Genomic DNA, 23,320 nt, shown 5'->3' with positions numbered 1-23,320 from the left:
CATTATCAAACCAACTTTCATTTATTGATTGATTGATTTATTGTCAAAGGTACCGAAGTACGGTGAAAAGTATTTTTCTGCGGCCAAGGGAACGTACACAGTACGTACATAGTAGACAAAAAAAATAATCAACAGAGTACACCGACAAATGGTACATCGACAAATAGTGATTGGTTAGAACTTTGACGCAGAGTCACATAAAGAAATGTGAAGCAGGGTGATTGGTCACAGAAGTAGGTCTGAACAAGGCTCCTAAACGTAACAGAGGTGGAGACGCTCAGGGAGGCAATTCTGGTGCTTCGAGTCTGGACAGCTGACGGTGTGTTTGCCAATGGGGGAGGAAGGCAGATTAGGCATTTGGAAAAGGCCGCAATTGGGGGAACATAGTGATCTGGAGGTTGCAGGGTTGCTGCAAGCCGGAGACAGGGGGAGCAAGGAGGAAGGCCAAGGTGGTTTGAAAAGACGGGTGACAATTTTTAACATTGAGGCCCTGCCACAGTGGGATCCAAGGCAGGTCAACAAACCTGATGGGGCCTTCAGCCACTACCCACTGCTCACCAATTGGAATCATTCACCCCACTCTTTACTTTATCGACTGAATCCCTGGGCCATCATTCTCCGTATCTTACAACTCTCTTGTGGTCATTTATTTATTTTCTCAAAACCAATATCGGGTAAAAAAAAATAGGTTTACCTGGATGTTGCCTGGTCTGGAGGGCATAAGCCATGAGGAGAGGTTGGAGAGAGGGCAAAGAAGGTTCATCAGAATGTTGCCTGGTCTCGAGGGTGTTGGCTATGAGGGGAGGTTGAATAAACTCGGATTGTTTTCACTGGCACGACATAGGTTGAGGGGCGACCTGATAGAGGTTTACAAAATTATGAGTGGCATGGACAGATTGGATAGTCAGAAGTTTTTTCCCAGGGTGGCAAAGTCAATTACTAGGGAACACAGGTTTACGTTGCGAGGGAGAAAGTTCAGAGGAGATTTCTGTGGCAAGCTTTTTACACAGAGAACATAAGAACTAGGAGCAGGAGTGGGCCATCTGGCCCCTCGAGTCTGCTCCACCATTCAATCAGATCATGGCTGATCTTTTGTGGACTCAGCTCCACTTTCCGGCCCGAACACCATAACCCTTAATCCCTTTATTCTTAAAAAAACTATCTTTATCTTAAAAACATTTAATGAAGGACATGAAGGCTTCACTGGGCAAGGAATTCCATAGATTCACAACCCTTTGGGTGAAGAAGTTCCTCCTAAGCTCAGTCCTAAATCTACTTCCCCTTATTTTGAGGCTATGCCCCCTAGTTCTGCATTCACCCGCCAGTGGAAACAACCTGCCCGCATCTATCCTATCTATTCCCTTCATAATCTTATATGTTTCTATAAGATCCCCCTCATCCTTCTAAATTCCAACAAGTACAGTCCCAGTCTACTCAACCTCTCCTCGTAATCCAACCCCTTCAGCTCTGGGATTAACCTAGTGAATCTCCTCTGCACACCCTCCAGTGCCAGTACGTCCTTTCTCAAGTAAGGAGACCAAAACTGAACACAATACTCCAGGTGTGGCCTCACTAACACCGTATACAATTGCAGCATAACCTCCCTAGTCTTAAACTCCATCCCTCTAGCAACGAAGGACAAAATTCCATTTGCCTTCTTAATCACCTGTTGCACCTGTAAACCAGCTTTTTGCGACTCATGCACTAGCACACCCAGGTCTCTGCACAGCAGCATGTTTTAATATTTTAGCATTTAAATAATCCCTTTTGCTGTTTGGTGAGTGGCTGGAACAGATATGACAGCGGCAATTAAGAGGCAACTTAACAATTACATGAATAGGATGGGAATAGAGGGATACGGACCCTGAGGGCAGGTGGTGGCGTAGTGGCATTGTCACTGGACCAGTAAACCAGATACCCAGAATAATGCTCTGGGGACCCGGGTGCAAATCCCCCCCCCCCATGGAAATGGTGAAATTTGAGTTAAATGAAAAGCCTGGAATTAAATGTCTAATGAAACCATTGCCGATTGTCGTAAAAACCCACCTGGTTGACTAATGTCCTTTAGGGAAGGAAATTTGCCGTCCTTACCTGGTCTGGCCTACGTGTGACTCCAGACCCACAGCAATCTGGTAGACTCTTAACTACCCCTCCTCTTCAATCAAGCCTGTCTCAGTCTTTGCCTCTTCTCAATCTTTATTTGGTAACGTTCCTGTTGAAGCCTATTTGGAACTATTTACCTTAAAAACGCAATATAAAAGGAAGTTGTTGTGGTGACTTAAGCTCTTCCCCAAATTTAATTTTCCTTGTTTTCTCATGCACAGACATTGGAAGAAACGAACAACCAGTCCGGGACATTTCATTCATTTTTATTTAATAAATATGAAGTTATCAGAAATTTGCAATGTAAATGGATTTTTTTTTTCTTGCCAGTCATCTGTCAGTTGGTGCTACAATTCCTATTATTTTTATTTATTGATGAATTTAGAGTATCCAATTTTCTTTTTCCAATTAAGGGGCAATTTAGCGTGGCCAATCCATCTACCCTGCACATCTTTGGGTTGTGGGGGTGAGGCCCACGCAGGCACGGGGAGAATGTGCAAACTCCACACGGACAGTGACCCAGAGCTGGGATTGAACCCGGGTCCTCAGCGCCTTAATACAGCAGCGCTAACCACTGCACCACCGTGCTGCCCTGGTGCGACAATTATAATGAGGTTGGCGTCTCTTTGCTCCCCTATGTGTACCGACGTGGTACACACTCCTGTAATTAAGGCTTTTGTTCGGACGAATTCCCCTGAACATGTGTACAAAGCCACTGCACTTATTGAGCAGAGGAAGGCATCATTGCAATTCTTTCTTTTAAACATCCAACGCAGTCTTGTACATCCCAGCCTGAGCAACAATATACAGAAGTCAGGGTACACGTTTCGATCAGCCCAACAAATGCCAGGGTTGATTCACAAATCGGATGGTTCCCACTGAGACTGGAAAATGGACCATGTTCCACGTTTTGACCCAAAGAGGGAGAATTCAAAGATGGTGGGCCTTTGGATTCCAAACCAACGCTCCCTATGAGTGCAGATCCATCCCCATAACAATCCAGTTGAAGCAGGTTTGCCAATTTTCCTTAGCACAGAGGTGATTCTAGAAGTTATGTTGACGGGGGGGGGGGCGGGGGGGGGTTAATCCCTGTTCTAAATGGTGGACAGATCATGTGGAAAAACAATCTGCCACATCAGTACGATCTGGGGGGGGGGGGGGGTCATCTTGTGCTTCATTCCCCGCCCACCCCCCACATCCCATAATTCCCTGAGAGGCCAAGAATCTGCCTATCTTCAGCCTTAAACATGTTCAGCGATGGAGCACCCACTTGGGGTGGAGCATCTCAAACGTTTAGTGAATGAATTCCTCCTCATCTCAGTCCTAAATGATCGACCCCCTTATCCTGAGACCGTGTCCCTTGCATTCCAGAATCCCCAGCCAGGCGAAACAACCTCTCAGTATTTACCCTGACAAGCCCGTCAGAACCATGAATATTTCAAAGCGATGTTGACGGTGTTGATAATTTAAATGCACAAAACACATCTACAAATGTAACTACAGCTTAATCCAAAAATCAAATAAAAACCTTGCAATCTGTTGGCTCTTGATCTGAAAGCTTTCGCCGTAAAATGTTCATTAGGAATCCTGATGCTAATCTATTAAAGTGCATTGGTCATTGTATCCTGCCGCACAGCAGGTCCTTAAACTGTGAAATTAATGCGTCGCCATTGGTTTAGCTGCAGAGTAATGAAGGAAGACTGACTGTGCATGATTTGTCCCTCTCAGCACAGTCAGCATTGTGCTGTCGCTCTGATCTCCGGCAGAGGATGCGGTTAAAAGGAAGGCTCCTCGCATTAACAAATTGTCCACAAGGCCCGTGAACCCCCTCTCGCTTTCAATGGTGTCACGTTGGCCCAAGGCGCTCAGCTGTCAATTCACAAAAAGGTCTCAAATAAATGTTCTTTCTTTTCAAAATAAAAACGTCAGATACGCATTGAATTTTGACCTCCTTTGGAAGTTGGCCAATTAAGCTGTTGCACTATTGAGTGAACCCGGTGTGCTGTTTGTCAATCCTGCAAAACCAACAGAGAGAAATTGAATATTTCTGCTAAATAAATTGCGAACGCCCATTTCCTTATCATCACAGTAACTCAACAATACTTTTTTTTTAAATTCCAATTAAGAGGCAATTTACTGTAGCCAATTGACCTACCCTGCACATCTTTGGGTTGTGGGGGTGAGACCCACGCAGACACGGACAGCGACCCAGAGCCTGGATGGAACCCGGGTCCTCGGCTCCGTGAGGCAGCAGCGCTAACCACTGCTTCACCGCGTCGCCCCAACTCAACGATACTTAAACACTTTAAATTTCTTTTATTCACTTTCCCCCGTCAATCTGCACGAAAATAGTGAGTTAACGAATTCCATTGATTTTAACCTCAATGGTGTATAGTTACAGTCGGTGTGTGGGATCTATGTGTGTGTCTCTCTCTCTCCCTCCTTCCCATCTTGCCCTCCTTGGGTTGGTAGATGGCCCGGTCTTCTCTGAGGCAGAGGATTGTGGGTCCAAATCCTATTCCAGAGACTCCATGGGGAACAACACCTCGTGCTGAAGGAGTGCTGCGTTGTCGGCGGATAAGACCTTAAACTGCCTGCTTTCCCGGGAGGACACGAGAGAGCCCATTGCGCTATCCCGGAGAAGAGTGGTGGAGTTCTCCTTGGTGCCCTCACCAATATTTATCTCTGAACCAACAAAACTCTTTTAGATTATCTAGCCAGCGGATCATTGCTGTATGTGGTAACTCCCTGTGTGCAAATTGGTTTTCGCATTCGCTACATGACAGCAGTAAATATTTAATTAGTAGTAAAGCACTTTAGGGTGTGCTGAGGTAGTGAGAGGCGCTGTACAGCACCAAGATACTTGCTCAACATTAAGGTGCTAGTTGGTCAAGACCAGCTCCAATACAAATGGCACACCAATCGGGTGCCTGACACCAGACGCCCTGAATCAACTCTACTCGGAACTCGATGGCGGCTGGAGACTCCCAGGAGGGCAGCAGACACGCTTCAGGTTTGTCCTCAAAGCTTCCCCTGAAGGGGGCCAAACATTCCCGTCAACTCATGAGGGTTCCTGGCTTGAGACCAACCAAAACACGGTAGCACAGTGGTTAGCACTATGGCTTCACAGTGCCAGGGTCCCTGGTTCGATTCCCCGCTGGGTCACTGTGCGGAGTCTGAATTTATTTGGAAGTCATTCAATAAATATGGTTATTTTTGGTTTAAGGTACCCCGTAGTGATCCTGACTTAATCAGCTGTTCCTACACTGTCGCTGGGTCAACATCCTGGGGCTCCCTCCCTAACAGCACTGTGGGTGTACATCCACAGGGACTGCAATGGTTCAAGAAAGCGGCTCACCACCACTTTATCAAGGACGCGGCAGCACGGTAGCACAAGTGGATAGCACTGTGGCTTCACAGCGCCAGGGTCCCAGGTTCGATTCCCCGCTGGGTCACTGTCTGTGCGGAGTCTGCACGTTCTTCCCGTGCCTGCGTGGGTTTCCTCCGGGTGCTCCGGTTTCCTCCCACAGTCCAAAGATGTGTAGGTTAGGTGGATTGGCCGTGCTAAATTGCCCTTAGGTTAGGTGGGGTTACTGGGTTGCAGGGATAGGGTGGAGGTATGGGCTTAAGTAGGGTGCTCTTTCCAGGAGCCGTTGCAGACTCGACGGGCCGAATGGCCACCTTCTGCACTGTAAATTCTATGAAAACGGGGAACGTTCATTCGGGAAGGTGCCCACCACATCGAGCGACTCCGTCGGGAACGCACAGAGGTGCAATCGAGGCGGCGGAGGGGAGTTGCACTAACCTCCAAACAACACATACGCCCAACCCTCCTGCCCCACCCATGGCAAGAGCCTGCAGATCGTGCATTGGCCTCAGAACCCATCGTTGTGGGTGTCTGTCACCCTCGAGGGAATGGCTGCAAGGAGAGAAGACCCTGATACAATATCACCTAGCACCGGGGTAACTAAAAACTATTGTGGTCCATAAAATTGGTTTGAGACAATTGGGTTTCGAGCAGATGTAAAACATACCTTTCAGTTCAATGACATCCTCAGCTTTAGGTATGAACAACAAAATCCTTGTTTTTGAAACCATCTTTCATGCTCTGCAATTAAAAGATTTGGGAACAATTAGCACATACCAAAAGCAGCATGAGAATTGTAGACAAGTAGAGTAGGTAAAGACTATAATTCATTATCTGCGAATCAATCTACAGGTACACAGGTTGTGGCATGTTTAGTGAAACAAATCTCTTTTGAAGTAATTTTACACAACAGTTGATGAAGCCTCAGAAACATTAAGTGCTAGTTGCAGCACCCGTAAGGATGGCATGGGGGTCACAGTGGTTAGCACTGCTGCCTCACCGCGCCAGGGACCCGGGTTCGATTCCGGCCTTGGGTGACTGTCTGTGTGGAGTTTGCACCTTCTCCCCGTGTCTGCGTGGGTTTCCTCCGGGCGCACCGGTTTCCTCCACACAGCTCAAAGATGTGCGGGTTGGGTGGATTGGCCGTGCTAAATTGCCCCCTTAGTCTCCAGAATGTTAAGTAGGGTTACAGGGATAGTGGTGGGGGCATGGGCCTAGGTAGGGTGCTCTTTCCAAGGGTCAGTGCAGACTCGATGGGCCGAATGGCCTCCTTCTGCACTGTAGAGATTCTGTGATACTAAACGTGGGAAAATGTCTGAAGTCCTTCAGGAGTCATGGAGATACAGAAGGGGCTGTTTAAAGCCGTGCCCAAAACTTTGGTCAATAAAATGGGTCTCAAGGAATGTCTTCGAGCAAATGGTTCCCAAACCTTTGGGTCATGTACTCTTTTCATATTTACCAACGTTCCGTGTACCCCTACGGCTTCTTCCCCTCTAATGGCGACATGTTTTGTAAATCATTATAATTGCACATGACTGGTAAAGGCGTGTCCATGAATTTATTTTTCCCTTACCCCTCTAATATTCACATGTTTTGCGCTTCAAACGGGGCAGCACGGTAGCACAGTGGTTAGCGCAATTGCTTCACAGCTCCAGGGTCCCAGGTTCAATTCCCGGCTTGGGTCACTGTCTGTGCGGCGTCTGCACGTTCTCCCCGTGTGTGCGTGGGTTTCCTCCGGGTGCTCCGGTTTCCTCCCACAGTCCAAAGATGTGCGGGTTAGGTGGATTGGCCATGCTAAATTGCCCTTAGTGTCCAAAAATTGCCCTTAATGTTGGGTGGGGTTACTGGGTTATGGGGATAGGGTGGTGTGGGCTTGGGTAGGGTGCTCTTTCCAAGAGCCGGTGCAGACTCGATGGGCCGAATGGCCTCCTTCTGCACTGTAAATTCTATGAAATCTATGAAAGCATCCGCACCCAGACATTGTTCCGGTCATTGCCCCTCCACTGCGTTGGTGTTCGGGCTGATAGCCAGCCTGTCCCCCCACCTTCCCATCGCTGGACCTCTTCCAATTACAGGCTGTTTCACTCCTGCTTGCTGCCCATTGGCATGGCTGCATCTCTGCACCTCACTGGTGCGCCTGTCAACGGCAAGCGTGGCGGGAGACACATCGACCTATGAGTGGAAGGTGTGTGCCCGAGGACCGGACACATTTGGGGGTCCCCTGAACTACAGGGAGGGAGAGGGGAGGAGAGGTCGGAAAAAATTCTCATCCCGGAAACTCGCCATTGCGCAATTAAGTGAAAAGTGCCTCCCCTACAGATCTGCCACAACCCCCTCCCAGGGCTATATGTAGCCCACCCACTTAGAGAACCACTGTTTTAGAGGCACACAGATTTTGGGTTGGACTAGGTGGCTGAAGGCAGGGCTGTTAATGATCAGGCAAAGCAAAGCAGGAATACTGCCTGATAATGCTATCCTCCAAGATCGCATTCAAAATAATTGTGGAATCTCCGCGCCCAGAGTAAATAGAATGAGCCATTGTTCAACGTCTTCACGCAGGCTCCCTTTCCTCGTAACATTAACATTGTTTGGCCTGATTTCATGACATTTTTTGGATGCTGGATAGCCTCATTGTGACTGGGTCAGATCACAGGGATTTGAGTAGGCTTACATTAACATTAATCGCCGCTCAAATGCTGAGTTTCTATTGCCAGTCAGGAGCTGTCCTTTCTATTCTTCCCTGCAGACTAACCTGGAAATTATGTAAGAGTAGAATGGGCGGGCGCGATTCTCTAATCCCCCATCTGTGTGTTTGGCTGGTGGGGGAGGCGGCACGGTAGCACAGTGGTTAGCACTGTTGCTTCACACAGCTCCAAGGTTCCAGGTTCGATCCCCAGGCTTGGGTCACTGCCTGTGCGGAGTCAGCACGTTCTCCCCGTGTCTGCGTGGGTTTCCTCCGGGCGCTCCGGTTTCCTCCCACAAGTCCCGAAAGACGTGCTTGTTGGGTGAATTGGACATTCTGAATTCTCCCTCTGTGTACCCGAACAGGCGCCGGAATGTGGCGACTGGGGGATTTTCACAGTGACTTCATTGCAGTGTTAATGTAAGCCTACTTGTGACAGTAAAGATTATTATAATTATTATTATGACGGGCATTTCCTCAATATACTTAACATAAGGAAATTACAAAACTCCTGATGGAAAATCTGGTTCTCTGCCGCTTTCAAATCTTACCAACTGGTGACCTCTTTGAAATACCTTACCACCTGTTGAATAATATTTCATCCATTCATACTGAAGGAAAATGGCCTGATTATCTGCTCACCCAAGAATGTCCTTTACAACGGCAGGACAGGAAAAGAAAGGTGTGATTTGAATGGGTAGAGCCAGGAGCTCTGTTTCTTATACCTACATTTAAATACAGAACATCTTGGTAACCATCAGTAAAACTTTGGTTAATTAATCCACTGTTCATCTCAGCATCGTCGTCACCGTCTCCATCCAGCATGAAAAATGTTTTCAGTTTATCTGGGTGACAGTGATCCATGGTGACAACAACCACTCCAAGAACGAAGTACAGCAATGCTAGATTAAAAAGGAAAAGAATCCGTTACTTGGACAAAGCTGCTGGGAATTGAGAATGCGGAGGCTGCAATTTTAATCCCTTCACGTCTAACCCCCCCCTTGTCAGCACTCAATGGAAATGATGTGTGGAAATGCTTAAAATGTTTAAAATGTCTCCAAGGAACCTCCTTTTCAACCGGTTAACCCATTTCCATTCAGCACCCCCATCCCCTCCCCCAGCTGATGCCTCGTGATGCCAAATTCCTACTCCTGACAACCAAACTGTGAGTCGACCTGGCCAAATGCCTGAGTGGGAAGTCTGCTGATTTTTATTCCATTGAGGTAAAGCGCCCACATTCCTGGTCTTAACTTGTTCTTCTCCCGCGACTGGGATCCCAAGGTCCCTTCTGTCAATATCAAGGCCAATGTTCAACCGATCCCCCCCAAGCCCGCATGCACACCTCAACAGGGGATGGTGCCCTGATCACCTTGCTCTGTCAATGCAATCCCCCAAGTTCTCAATCCCCCTGGGCTTTTGTGTCAAGAATGTCGCCAGAGTCTGGCCATTCTCCAAATTGAGAGAGGTGGAAGGGAAAGTTACTTAGTGTCACTAAGATGTGTGCTGATGGTCAATACAGGTGTGTATACTCAGTCAGGCAAACCGTGTAGACGCAGATTTAAAGAGGCTGTCAAAAGAACCAGAGGCAACTCGCCTCATTGTGTTTTTCTCTCTCTCTGCACAGCGAGTTGTTGTGATCTTGGGGTCTTTGATTATGCTGCCCACTTTCCCAGGCAGCGGGAGGTTTAGGCAGAGTCAATGGATGGGGGGTGGGGTGGGCTTGCGTGATGGACTGGGCTGTGTTCATGATTCTCTGTAGTTTCTTACGGTCTTGGGCCTAGCAGTTGCCATGCCAGGCTGTGATGCAGCCCGATAGGATGCTCTCTATGGTGTATATGTAAAAATTGGTAAGAGTCAATATGTGTAGGGATTGCTGCGCTGAAGACCCGGGTTTGAATCCCAGCTCTGGGTCACTGTCCGTGTGGAGTTTGCACATTCTCCCCGTGTCTGCGCGGGTTTCACACCCACAACCCAAAGATGTGCGGGGTAGGTGGATTGGCCTCGCTAAATTGAAATGAAAATGAAATGAAAATCGCTTATTGTCACAAGTCGGCTTCAATGAAGTTACTGTGAAAAGCCCCTAGTCGCCACATTCCGGCGCCTGTTCGGGGAGGCTGGTATGGGAATTGAACCGTGCTGCTGGCCTGCCTTGGTCTGCGTTAAAAGCCAGCGATTTAGCCCTGTGCTAAACAACCCCTTAATTGGGGAAAAAAAATTGGGTACTCTAAAAATGTTTTAAAAGAGTAATGTGTGTATGTGTGTGTGTGTACATGTGTGTGCATGCATGCATGTGTGCGTATGTGTGTGTGTGCATTTGCATGAATGTGTGCACATAAGTGTGCGCTCATGCGCGTGTGTATGTATGTAAGTGCGCATGTGTGTGCTTGTGCGTGCATGTGCGTGTATGTATGTGTGTGTATGCGTGTGTATGTGTGTGCATGTATGTGTGTTTGCGTGTGTATGTATGTATGTATGCATGTTCACCGATCTGGTCATATTTGGACGACATGTACCATCCTGAGAGCAAGGCTCCAGTCAAAAGACCAGAGTTATACTGCAGCCCAACTTCACTTTGATTTGCCTCAGTGCCAATCAGAAAATTGTAGGTGAGGGACCTCTGAATTTCAATGCATTCATTTGAGAGGAGAAAAAGGTTCAGGGACTTTGCTGGTGTTGTTTACAACCCCAACAGGAGTGGACTCGCCTTAGAAACCCGGATGCAGATAACTTAGAAGATACCAAAGTAAGTCTGAGTTTCACTCGATCACTTCATTGCGTGCCTTCTGCATTCTGGGGCACAGTCTCTGTACTTACCGGTGACTAGTGTCAGCCAGAAGGAAGAACTCAAACTAGTCGTTAGTGTTGTAGCACCAAATTGGATCGCACATTGAGGTAGAATCTGTGTAGTGGCAAATGCGATGACTCCAAAGATCATGAATGTCGATGTGACCAAAACCATGTACCCTCCGTACACAATCGTTGGCATGCAGAAGAGAACATTAGTGATGATCAGGCACAAAACGCCACCCTAATCCCGGAAAGAACAAAAACACAGAGTTAAATCGACAGGTAGAAGACGTCTGAGCTCTAAATGTTTCGTTCCACATCAGTCAATGTCACTTTTCTTTGATCGGTGAGATAGGAGTGTGACCAATGAGCATTCAGCTCCACTAGGAGCTCAATCTCTCTCCTCACTTCCCCCTCTCCCAGCCTGAAACCAGCTCTTCCACCGCTCAGGAATCTCTTGCACTTTTCTTTCAGTAGTTTCAGTGGAGTCGGTTGATAACTCTGCAAGGGGATGTTTGAGGCAAGAGATCTTTCACACAGAGTTTCCACATTAACTCTGAATTGTGCAGATTAATAATAATCTTTACTGTCACAAGTAGGCTTACATTAACACTGCAATGAAGTTAACGGAAAAGCTCCTAGTCGCCACATTCCGGCGCCTGTTCGGGTACACGGAGGGGAATTCAGAATGTCACCTAACGAGCACGTCTTTCGGGACTTGTGGGAGGAAACCGGAGCACCCGGAGGAAACCCACGCAGATGCAGGGAGAACGTGCAGACTCCGTACAGACGGTGACCTAAGCCGGGAATCGAACCTGAGACCCTGGAGCTGTGAAGCAACAGTGCTACCGTGCTGACATCACCCAAGCAATCGCAATTCAGCATAAATCAGAGGGACATAGTTTTTTTCTGAGTGGATCTGAATAATACAGGTCACCTGATCTAGCGATTGTCAATCCCACAACTCAAATCGTTCAAGCATAAAATTGTCCCTGAGGTTTAGCCCTTAATTAAGGTCGTAGAATGGTAGAAATTTGAGAGCCAAAGGGTTCTGTTCATTTAATTGTGTCTGTCAGTCTCGTTCCAGATTCCAATGATGCACTCCCATTCTGCTGGTTTCACCTTGTACCAACTCAAGCACTTAAATGACTCCCTCTTAAATGCTGCAATTGTTTCAGCTTCATTGCTCGCTTGTAGTGGTGCATTCCATAGCCTAGTAGCTCTTTCGGGGAGGGAGTGATGGGGGGGGGGGGGGGGGGGGGGGGGGGGTATCATCAATTGTGTTTTTATTCATACCCTCCATTGGCCAGTGGAAATACTCTCTCACGAGTTAGCCTCTCCAACACATCTGAGCCCCCCCCCCCCCCCCCCCCCCCCCCCCCGCCCCCCCCCCCATGCCTCAACCTTTTTCTGCTCCAGCAGGTCGAGCCCTCGAGTTTCAGTCGCTCGTTTTCAATGGGATGCCTTTACTCTGCCTCTGCAATTACACCCTCTCCTCTTATCATGGAGCTGATGTCACAGGCCCTCTCACACTTTTGTTCAATGACAATTAGACCTTTTCCCCTGGATTCTTCACACAAAACCTCATTACCTCACGACGGTCTGCCACACTGTATTGGTGTGGAAACTGCAACCTCGCCATTTTAACTTGATGGGGTGAAAACACTTCACTCCAATTTTCACGATTCCGAGGCTGGCATATTTTGTCCATCCCTGACTGTTCTGACAAAGAAGTACAGTAAGAAGTCTGACACCACCAGGTTAAAGTCCAAGGGTTTATTTGGAATCACTAGCTTCCGGAGCATAGCTCCTTCATCAGGCGAGTGAAGAGATGGGTTACACAAACACAGCTTATAAAGATTCAAAGTATCATCTTGCATCATTGCTTTGTCTATATATGCTGTGTATGTGTAACCTACCTCTTCACTCACCTGAGGAAGGAACTGCGCTCGAAAGCTAGTGATTCCAAACAAACCTCTTGGACTTTAACCTGGTGTTGTAAGACTTCTTACTGTGCCCACCCCAGTCCAACGCCGGCATCTCTACATCATGGCTGGCAAAGAGGTGGTGATACTTAAACCAGAATTTTACATCCTCCCATTTCTCAGCCTGCACCCCCCCCCCCCCCCCCCCCCCGCCCAGGAGACGCCGGCAAAGGCTATGCCCACTGCCTACCCACCTGCGCTGGTATTTTACCAACAGCAGGGTAGATGTCGATCGGCCCACCCAACCTCGGGTCAACCTCGGCCCTGAATAATGGTCTCATCCCACGGCTGCTGGTATTTTCCGAGGTGTACCACATCGTGACCGCCTGGCTGTGGGCTCTGAGGACTGGGGTTGGGGCAGGGGGGGGGGCGGCCTCTTGATTGGGTGCCTTATGGCCCACGGAGGACCCCCAAGCGGAGAGGGTTTCCCACATTCGCTAACCCCCCACCCTCACAATTGTAACTGCTTGCCTCTGCCAGGCAAAATTGTATGGTACCCCCCACCCCGCCCCCCACATTTACTAACTGTCCGTCCACTTCTGTGCAGAGCAAAAAAATAGGCAACCACGTATTCACGACCAGACTGGGTAGTGATCATGAGTTCCCGTCCTTAAAGGTCATGAGTGAAAGAGTTTATACTGCCTGGGCATGCTCTGGTCCTGATATTGATTTAATTCACACTTTGTAATGGTTCTATCTTGGTGATCGTTTGCTTCCAAAGACAATTGTCCCCATAACCCATTTATGGGCTTAGCCACTGACCTAGACTCTGAGCCCAAGCAATGGACGGTTGATCTTGAAATAGCAACAAAAGAAAATAAACTTCAAACATGTCAGAAATTCGGTTTTAATGCATTCCACTTACCACATCATGGCCATTGCATAGTGTCCTGAAAACCTGTACTGTCCCAGAACAAGGCAGGGGCCCTGGACTGTGAAACTTCTCTGCGATGTACATTATTGGGTATGGAAGGCCTCGGTCAAGTCCCATGGAATATTGCTTATCATAATTCATTGTAAAAACTCCACAGGAAGTTCTCGTTGTAGTCTATGACCTCGTTTAGCTGGTTTTCGGGGAGTCCTGCAAGCACATAACACGAAGTCACCTCACATCAATCCAGCCAGAAAAAGCAACAGTTATAAAGAAATACCCCGGGCTGGAAAAAAATACATTTGTATTAGAAGGAAATCCGAATTCCTTAAAGTAGGAATATTTAGTGAATCATTGGCTACATCTGTGCTCCATCACCCATTCTTTATTGTGCCAACTTCAGCGGAGTAGTCTGTGTGCCGATGGCATTGCAAACGCATTTCGGACGCTCTCCTGTGTTTGGCAATGGAACTAGAAGAGTTTTCACAGTAACTTCATTGCAATGTAATGTAAGCCTAGTTGTGACAATAATAAAGATTATTATCATATTCTTTCGGAGAGCATTTGCTCCCATCAAACGGGTTTGGGCACCCAGACTCGTAAGAGAAGAAATCTTTGCAACCACAACCGGGTTATCCATACTCGTTAATGAATGGTGAATGATGGAACCAAAATCAACATGAGCTATTCTCTCATTAACATTATTTTTTTTATTACCAGCATATTCCCCATTGCAAATTACAATGCATGGTCAACTGACATTTATCCACTGGTTTATAGTAACGATTTGAAATCGTGATTCAAAATAATGGGTTGCTTAATGCACGGGAGTGGGACTAGCTAAATGGCCCTTGATGAAATCTGACGTGGACTAGATGGGTTGAATGGCCTTTTCTGTGGCTCTGTGATTATTTCCTCGTCCATGAGCATCAACTGAGCTTCAAAGGATCTATTCCTATTCTTTTCGATAATGCAGTGTCTCTAATAGTTAATAACCATATAACACTTAACACCACATTCCCTTCCAGTCCTTTTAAAAAATAATTTAGAGTACCCCAATTTTTTTTTTCCCCCAATTAAGGGCAATTTAGCATGGCCAATTCACCTACCTCGCATGTCTTTTGGGTTGTGGGGGGTGAGACCCACGCAGACACGGGGAGAATGTGCAGACTGCACATGGACAGTGACCCGGGGCCAGGATGGAAGCCGGGTCCTCGGTGCTGGCTATTCTAGTCCTTAAGCAATCAAGGGTTATTGCCAGTTTGCAATGAATAAAAGACGATGCAGCAAGCAAGCGCCCCACCTGTCAGAGTCACATTGATTCCTGCCAGTCCAACGTGTAGCCCCACTCTTGCAGTGATTGTTTCATTACTGAAAGCCTTGTAAGGTGTGATCACTGTGGCATATCCAGATTCCCAGTCATCAGTGAAGTTGGCCACTACGGAATGCATAAATGGTACACAGTTATCTCGAACACTGCCGTTGCAAAGTGTCTGATTTCCTTAAATACGTATGACAAACCTTCCCTCGTTTTGGAATAAACAGCAAACACATTGGACAAAACCGGTGCTTTGGCAAATGATTCCCAGACCTTCAGAATGAACCCATACAATTACAAGCAAAGGGTTAGAACCAAGATTTACTACAGCTCTTAAATTTGACGTTGGAGACATTAATGGTAATGCAGGGCATTAAATCAAGTAACTCGATCTCTGCAGAGAGCTCATGATTCCAATCCAGCCCAAGCAAGTGTTATTGTCTTTTATGAGAACATAGAGTGTTGGAAAATCTTAGCAGGAGAGAAACTGTGTTTGGAGAAACTCTTTCTCGTCTGATAGGTGCTGCCAAGCCTACTGACGTTTCCCAGCGTCCTCTCTCCTTGTTTCAGGTTCCAGCATCCACAGTATTTTGCTTATTTTATTGCCTTTTGTGTTGTTATGGCACTGACTTGGTTTCTCATCGCTGACACAGCGATGTTTTGTACTTTGTAAATAGAAGCAGAAGATGCCAGAAATGCTCAGCAGGTCAGGGAGCAACTGTGGAGAGAAACACAGTTAATGTTTCATGCCTGGATGGAAAGATGGTGGCTTCCTGTATCTATGGAAGCCTTCCCATTCTCCATGCTCCCCACCAACCCCAGGCACCTATGTGATACTGATTGCCTGCAGCAGTGCATTTACAGCCCTGTATAATCTAGGCTTCAGTAATGTAAATTAGGGCCAAGGTCTTGCCTGGAATGAACAGCTTGTCATACGAGGAACGACTGAGGACTCTGGATCTGTGCTCGTTGGAGTTTAGAAGGATGAGGGGGGATCTTATCGAAACTTACAGGATTCTGCAAGGCCTGGATGAGTGTACTTGGAGAGGATGTTTCCACTTGTAGGAAGAACTAGAAGCAGAGGACACAATCTCAGACTAAAGGGACGATCCTTTAAAACAGAGATGAGGAGGAATTTCTTCAGCCAGAGGGTGGTGAATCTGTGGAACTCTTTGCCGCAGAAGGCTGTGGAGGCCAAATCACTGAGTATCTTTAAGACAGAGATAGATAGGTTCTTGATTAATAAGGGGATCGGGGATTATAGGGAGAAGGCAGGAGAATAGGGATGATAAAAATATCAGCCATGATTGAATGGCGGAGCAGACTCGGTGGGCCGAGTGGCCTAATTCTGCTCCTATGTCTTATAATAATAAGCTTTTATTGTCATAAGTATGAAGTTACTGTGAAAAGCCCCTAGTCGCACATTCCGGCGACTGTTTCGGGTAAGCCGGAACGGGAATTGAACCCCGCGCAGCTGTCCTTGTTCTGCATCACAAACCAGCTGTCTAGCCCCACTGAGCTAATTAAAACACAGCCCAGGCAGTCACACACCACACGATTGGGATTCCATGTGCGTTGGGGCGGCCTGAAAGCCATTTACCTTCACAACTGCCTTAAAACCTGGCCTGACCCAGCCATGTTATTTCTTTAAATCATAGACTGATTGCAGCAGCGAAGGAGGCCATTCAGCGCATTGCGTCTGTGCTCGATCTCTGTGTGGCATTGATTGTTTGAAACAGGAAGCCAATGCGGAGGACACATCTTCTGGATGCCTCTCTGCCATAGCAATTTCCTAACCATGGGGTTCATCACCTTGTTAGATTTAGTATTAAGAAACTTCCCTGCTGTGTTTGGATGTCAGCAAGACATAGAACTGGTGCCCCTGAATTTAATGAGTGGCTAATTCAGCAACCATACATTTATCTAGCACCTTCAACACGGTCAGTGTTAATGTCTTGTCAATCACATTGTTGAGATTTGTTAACGTCACTGTTACAGTTAAGAGGGCGATGAGTCATTACCTGAACATATATTAATAGGGGATAGATGGGGCACTGGGTTAATCATAGAATCATAGTGCAGTGCAGAAGGAGGCCATTCGGCCAATCCGAGTCTGCATCGGTTCTTGGAAAGAGGACCCTACACAAGCCCACACCTCCACCCTATTCCTATTCCCATAACCCAGTAACCCCACCCCAGCACGAAGGGCAATTTTGGACACTAAGGGCAATTTAGCATGGCCAATCCACCTAACCTGCACATCTTGGACTGTGGGAGGAAACTGGAGCACCCGGAGGAAACCCACGCAGGCACGGAGAGAACGTGCAGTTTCCGCACAGACAGTGACCCCAAGCCGGGAATCGAATCTGGACCCTGGAGCTGTGAAGCAATTATGCTAACCACTGTGCTACCGTGCTGCCCCCTAAGTGGGAGAAGAGCTGTGAGACTGATCAAGTATGAACCCTCTTGGTAAAGAAAAGCTCTGTGCCTTGGTTTCTGCTAACAGTCGAACAAAACTTGAGACAAATCAAAGAAAGTTTTCAGGTGGGCAGCCAAAAACTTGGTCAAAGAGTTGGGTTTTAAGGAGCATTTTAAAAAGAGCGATCGAGGCAGTGAAGTGTAGAGACAGAGGCAGTGAGGTGTAGAGACAGGCAGTGAGGTGTAGAGACAGGCAGTGAGGTGTAGAGACAGGCAGTGAGGTGTAGAGACAGGCAGTGAGGTGTAGAGACAGGCAGTGAGGTGTAGAGACAGGCAGTGAGGTGTAGAGACAGGCAGTGAGGTGTAGAGAGAGACGCAGTGAGGTGTGGAGAGAGGCGCAGTGAGGTGTCGAGAGAGCAGCAATCAGGGGTGGAAAGAGGGCCAGTGATTGGATTGGATTTTACCAAATTTGATTTATTGTCACGTGTACCGAGGTACAGTGAAAAGTATTGTTCTGCGTACAGTCCAAACCGATCACTCCATATATGACAAAAACATAGGACATACAATAAATACACAATGTAAATACATAGACAAAGGTGGTTGATGGGAAATGTTCAGACTGGAGTCCAGTTAGTAGTGGTGTACCACAAGGATCTGTTTTGGGGCCCCTGCTGTTTGTCATTTTTATAAATGACCTGGAGGAGGGCGTAGAAGGATGGGTGAGTAAATTTGCAGATTACACTAAAGTCGGTGAGTTGTGGACAGTGGGGAAGGATGTTACAAGTTACAGAGGGACATAGATAAACTGCAGCGCTGGGCTGAGAGGTGGAAAATGGAGTTTAATGCAGAAAAGTGTGAGGTGATTCATTTTGGAAGGAATAACAGGAAGACAGAGTACTGGGCTAATGGTAAGATTCTTGGTAATGTGGATGAACAGAGAGATCTCGGTGTCCATGTACATAGATCCCTGAAAGTTGCCACCCAGGTTGAGAGGGTTGTTAAGAAGGCGTCTGGTGTGTTAGCTTTTATTGGTAGAGGGATTGAGTTTCGGAGCCATGAGGTCATGTTGCAGCTGTACAAAACTCTGGTGCGGCCCGCATTTGAAGTATTGCGTGCAATTCTGGTCGCCGCATTATAGGAAGGATGTGGAAGCATTGGAAAGGATGCAGAGGAGATTTACCCAGAATGTTGACTGGTATGGAGGGAAGATCTTATGAGGGAAGGCTGAGGAACCTCAGGCTGTTTTCGTTAGAGAGAAGAAGGTTAAGAGGTGACTTAATTGAGGCATACAAGATGATCAGACAATTGGATAGGGTGGACAGTGAGAAACTTTTTCCTCGGATGGTGATATCTAGCATGAGGGGACATAGCTTTAAATTGAGGGGAGCTAGATATAGGACAGATTTCAGAGGCAGGTTCTTTACTCAGAGAGTGGTAAGGGTGTGGAATGCCCTGCCTGCAACAGTAGTGGACTCGCCAACACTAAGGGCATTCAAACAAAGAACAAAGAACAAAGAAATGTACAGCACAGGAACAGGCCCTTCGGCCCTCCAAGCCCATGCCGACCATGCTGCCCGACTAAACTACAATCTTCTACACTTCCTGGGTCCGTATCCCTCTATTCCCATCCTATTCATGTATTTGTCAAGATGCCCCTTAAATGTCACTATCGTCCCCTGCTTCCACCACCTCCTCCGGTAGCGAGTTCCAGGCACCCACTACCCTCTGCGTAAAAGACTTGCCTCGTACATCGACTCTAAACCTTGCTCTCTCACCTTAAACCTATGCCCCCTAGTAATTGACCCCTCTACCCTGGGAAAAGCCTCTGACTATCCACTCTGTCTATGCCCCTCATAATTTTGTAGACCTCTATCAGGTCTCCCCTCAACCTCCTTCGTTCCAGTGAGAACAAACCAAGTTTATTCAACTGCTCCTCATAGCTAATGCCCTCCATACCAGGCAACATTCTGGTAAATCTCTTCTGCACCCACTCTAAAGCCTCCACATCCTTCTGGTAGTGTGGCGACCAGAATTGAACACTATACTCCAAGTGTGGCCTAACTAAGGTTCTATACAGCTGCAACATGACTTGCCAATTCTTATACTCAATGCCCCGGCCAATGAAGGCAAGCATGCCGTATGCCTTCTTGACTACCTTCTCCACCTGTGTTGCCCCTTTCAATGACCTGTGGACCTGTACTCCTAGATCTCTTTGACTTTCTCTTGAGGGTTCTACCATTCACTGTATATTCCCTACCTGCATTAGGCCTTCCAAAATGCATTACCTCACATTTGTCCGGATTAAACTCCATCTGCCATATCTCCGCCCAAGTCTCCAAACAATCTAAATCCTGCTGTATCCTCCGACAGTCCTCATCGCTATCCGCAATTCCACCAACCTTTGTGTCGTCTGCAAACTTACTAATCAGACCAGTTACATTTTCCTCCAAATCATTTATATATACTACAAACAGCAAAGGTCCCAGCACTGATCCCTGTGGAACACCACTGGTCACAGCCCTCCAATTAGAAAAGCATCCTTCCATTGCTACGCTCTGCCTTCTATGACCTAGCCAGTCCTGTATCCACCTTGCCAGCTCACCCCTGATCCCGTGTGACTTCACCTTTTGTACTAGTCTACCATGAGGGACCTTGTCAAAGGCCTTACTGAAGTCCATATAGACAACATCCACTGCCCTACCTGCATCAATCATCTTAGTGACCTCCTCGAAAAACTCTATCAAGTTAGTGAGACACGACCTCCCCTTCACAAAACCATGCTGCCTCTCACTAATACATCCATTTGCTTCCAAATGGGAGTAGATCCTGTCTCGAAGAATTCTCTCCAGTAATTTCCCTACCACTGAAGTAAGGCTCACTGGCCTGTAGTTCCCTGGATTATCCTTGCTACCCTTCTCAACATTGGCTATTCTCCAGTCCTCCAGGACATCCCCTGAAGACAGTGAAGATCCAAAGATTTCTGTCAAGGCCTCAGCAATTTCCTCTCCAGCCTCCTTCAGTATTCTGGGGTAGATCCCATTAGGCCCTGGGGACTTATCTACCTTAATATTTTTTAAGACACCCAACACCTCGTCTTTTTGGATCTCAATGTGACCCAGGCTATCTACACACCCTTCTCCAGACTCAACATCTACCAATTTCTTCTCTTTGGTGAATACTGATGCAAAGTATTCATTTAGTACCTCGCCCATTTCCTCTGGCTCCACACATAGATTCCCTTGCCTATCCTTCAGTGGGCCAACCCTTTCCCTGGCTACCCTCTTGCTTTTTATGTACGTGTAAAAAGCCTTGGGATTTTCCTTAACCCTATTTGCCAATGACTTTTCGTGACCCCTTCTAGCCCTCCTGACTCCTTGCTTAAGTTCCTTCCTACTTTCCTTATATTCCTTATATTCAAATGCACATTGGATAAACATATGAACGATAAGGGAATAGTGTAGATGGGCTTTAGAGTGGTTTCACAGATTGGCGCAACATCGAGGGCCAAAGGGCCTGTACTGCGCTGTAATGTTCTATGTTCTATGTTCTAGACAGACATAGAGAAGATGTGTTAAGAGGTCAGTTCAGTTTATAGGAGAGTCATTCAGGAGTCTGGTAACAGCGGGGAAGAAACTGTTGTATCTCCTGCCCGATGAAGAGGTTGGAAGAGAGAGTAACCTGGGTGGGAGGGGGTCTTTGATTACGCTGCCCGCTTTCCCAAGGCAGCGGGAGGTGTAGCCAGACTCAATGGATGGGAGGCGGGTTTTGCGTGATGGACTGGGCTGTGTTTACGGCTCTCTGAAGTGTCTTACGGTCTTGGGCCGAGCAGTTGCCATACCAGGCTGTGATGCAGCCCGATAGGATGCTTTCTACGGTGCATCTGTAAACGTTGGTAAGAGTGAATGAGGTGCAGAGAGAGTGGCAGTGAGGTGTACAGAGAGGGAATTCTAGAGCTTAGGGCCTGAATGACTGAAGGCAGGGCTGCCAATGGCGGTGGGGGGGGGGGGGGGGGGGGGGAAGAGAGTGAGGAGAGCTCAGAACTGGTGCGGGGGATGACATCACACATCAGGCACTTAACCCGTTCCCGGCCGACCCTCAATCCCGGTTTAGGGAGAAAGCGCCTCAGCTCTCCCAACACCCGCTGAAAAGAGCAGAGAGATCACGGCACCAACATTCTCAGCTGTCCCTGGTTCTGCAGAGAACCTTTAAACAATCCCAGAGCAACATTTGCGTTTAAAAACAAACAAAGCTGAGACATACCTACAATGATGACTCCAACAAAAAGACTTACAATAATCCTGCAGAACGAATACAGCCTCTGCAACAAGAAAATAGAAATAAAGTCAATTTCAAGCAAACGAAAGGGCCTTTCATTTACTTTCATCAAAGTTCCACTGACCGAGTTGTTGGGTATTTTGAGGTCCTCAAGGGCGGGGGGGGAAATAATGCAGCCGGCATTTCAGGAGCTAGTCACCCAGACTCGAGAGGACAGCTCCCCCCCTCCCCTCTCCTCACAGACTTTGCCAGACCTGCTGAAATTGTCTAGCCTTTTCTGGGGGGTTTGGGGGGTTCATTTCAATCAGCGTCGTTACATTGGAGCTGAAAATCGACCCCCCCCCCCCTTCCCCCCAAATCACCCACCCCTCACTCCTTCTCAAGTGGGCACATTCCCTGGGTTATAGAGTCCCACATATCTGCAAGGTTCACAATGAGCAATTTGGGGAAACAATGGTTATGATGAAGGATTTGTCCCAGGCAGAGAGATAGAGAGAGTGTTGTTGGCACGAAGGAACCGATCAATCTTTGACCCCCCCCCCCCCCCCCCCACACACACACACACACTTACCCCTTTCCCTCTGATCCCGGGGAGGATGATGAGAAAAGTCAAGGCAATCACCAGGAACACCAGGATAACCAGGAGGAGAGTGACGGCGAAAACGAACGAGGTTCTCCCGTGGATGTAGAACGGTCTGACCCCGTTAAAAAGAGTCATGATTGCTGGCGGAACTCTTGTCAACTACAGCGAGAGAGAGAGAGAGAGACAAACACACCAAGTTATACAGCAAGAAGGAGGGAACTTTGCACAGGTACGAAGCCCCCCTGACAGGAGCACCTTCAAATTTCAAATCAAAACCATTGAAATTCGATCGAATAATCCCTGCCCCCCTTCGAATAAAACAGGTTTCGGAACGATTTAATTTAATTTCTCACAAGTGCAGCGCAGGATAGGGGTGCATTCGGCCCATCATTGACCCGTGCTAGCTCTCTGGAAGATCTACTCAATGAGCGCCTCACAGCTCCGCAAGCTCCACCGGAGGCAGGACGTCACCCGCTTCACTGTGAACACGTTTGAAAGCATTATGCAGCCCGCCTTCCCCCCAACAAGACAACCAGAATCTGAAGTTAACTCCGTCCTGTCCCCAAACATATTTAAAATAAATATTTAAAGAGACTCCCCCCCCCCCCAAAAAAACTCTTTTTGAAACATTTCCACCAAACAAAAGTCAAAAAAGCACATGCATATATTTTAAAATTGCATCAGATTTCAAAAGTTCTAATACTTGACTCACTGTTAAGGCAAATTTAACTTGGAGTTTGGTAGATGTTTTATTTCCCCCCCCCCCCCCCTCCGAGTGGAAATCTCCAATCAATTCGCTACTGCTACGGAATATTACAACTAGCTCAGGGCTCCTGTCTTCAATCCATCCTATTTATACCTTGCCTTTTTTTAAAATCTCATTTAGGCTCCCGTCCAGTTCTTTGCGTCAGGTGAAACAACAAAAGA

The 23,320-nt window shown here is 47.4% G+C and overlaps 1 pseudogene; it reads right to left on the bottom strand.

The window, feature by feature from the left end:
* Positions 1-23,255, bottom strand: LOC140404379 (dual oxidase maturation factor 2-like; annotated as a pseudogene).
* Positions 23,256-23,320: the final 65 nt, after the last annotated feature.

The sequence above is a fragment of the Scyliorhinus torazame genome, chromosome 30, assembly GCF_047496885.1.
Source record: "Scyliorhinus torazame isolate Kashiwa2021f chromosome 30, sScyTor2.1, whole genome shotgun sequence".
Lineage (NCBI taxonomy): Eukaryota > Metazoa > Chordata > Chondrichthyes > Carcharhiniformes > Scyliorhinidae > Scyliorhinus > Scyliorhinus torazame.
The sequence above is the reverse complement of the archived record's forward strand: the minus strand, read 5'-3'. Positions and strand labels throughout refer to the sequence as shown.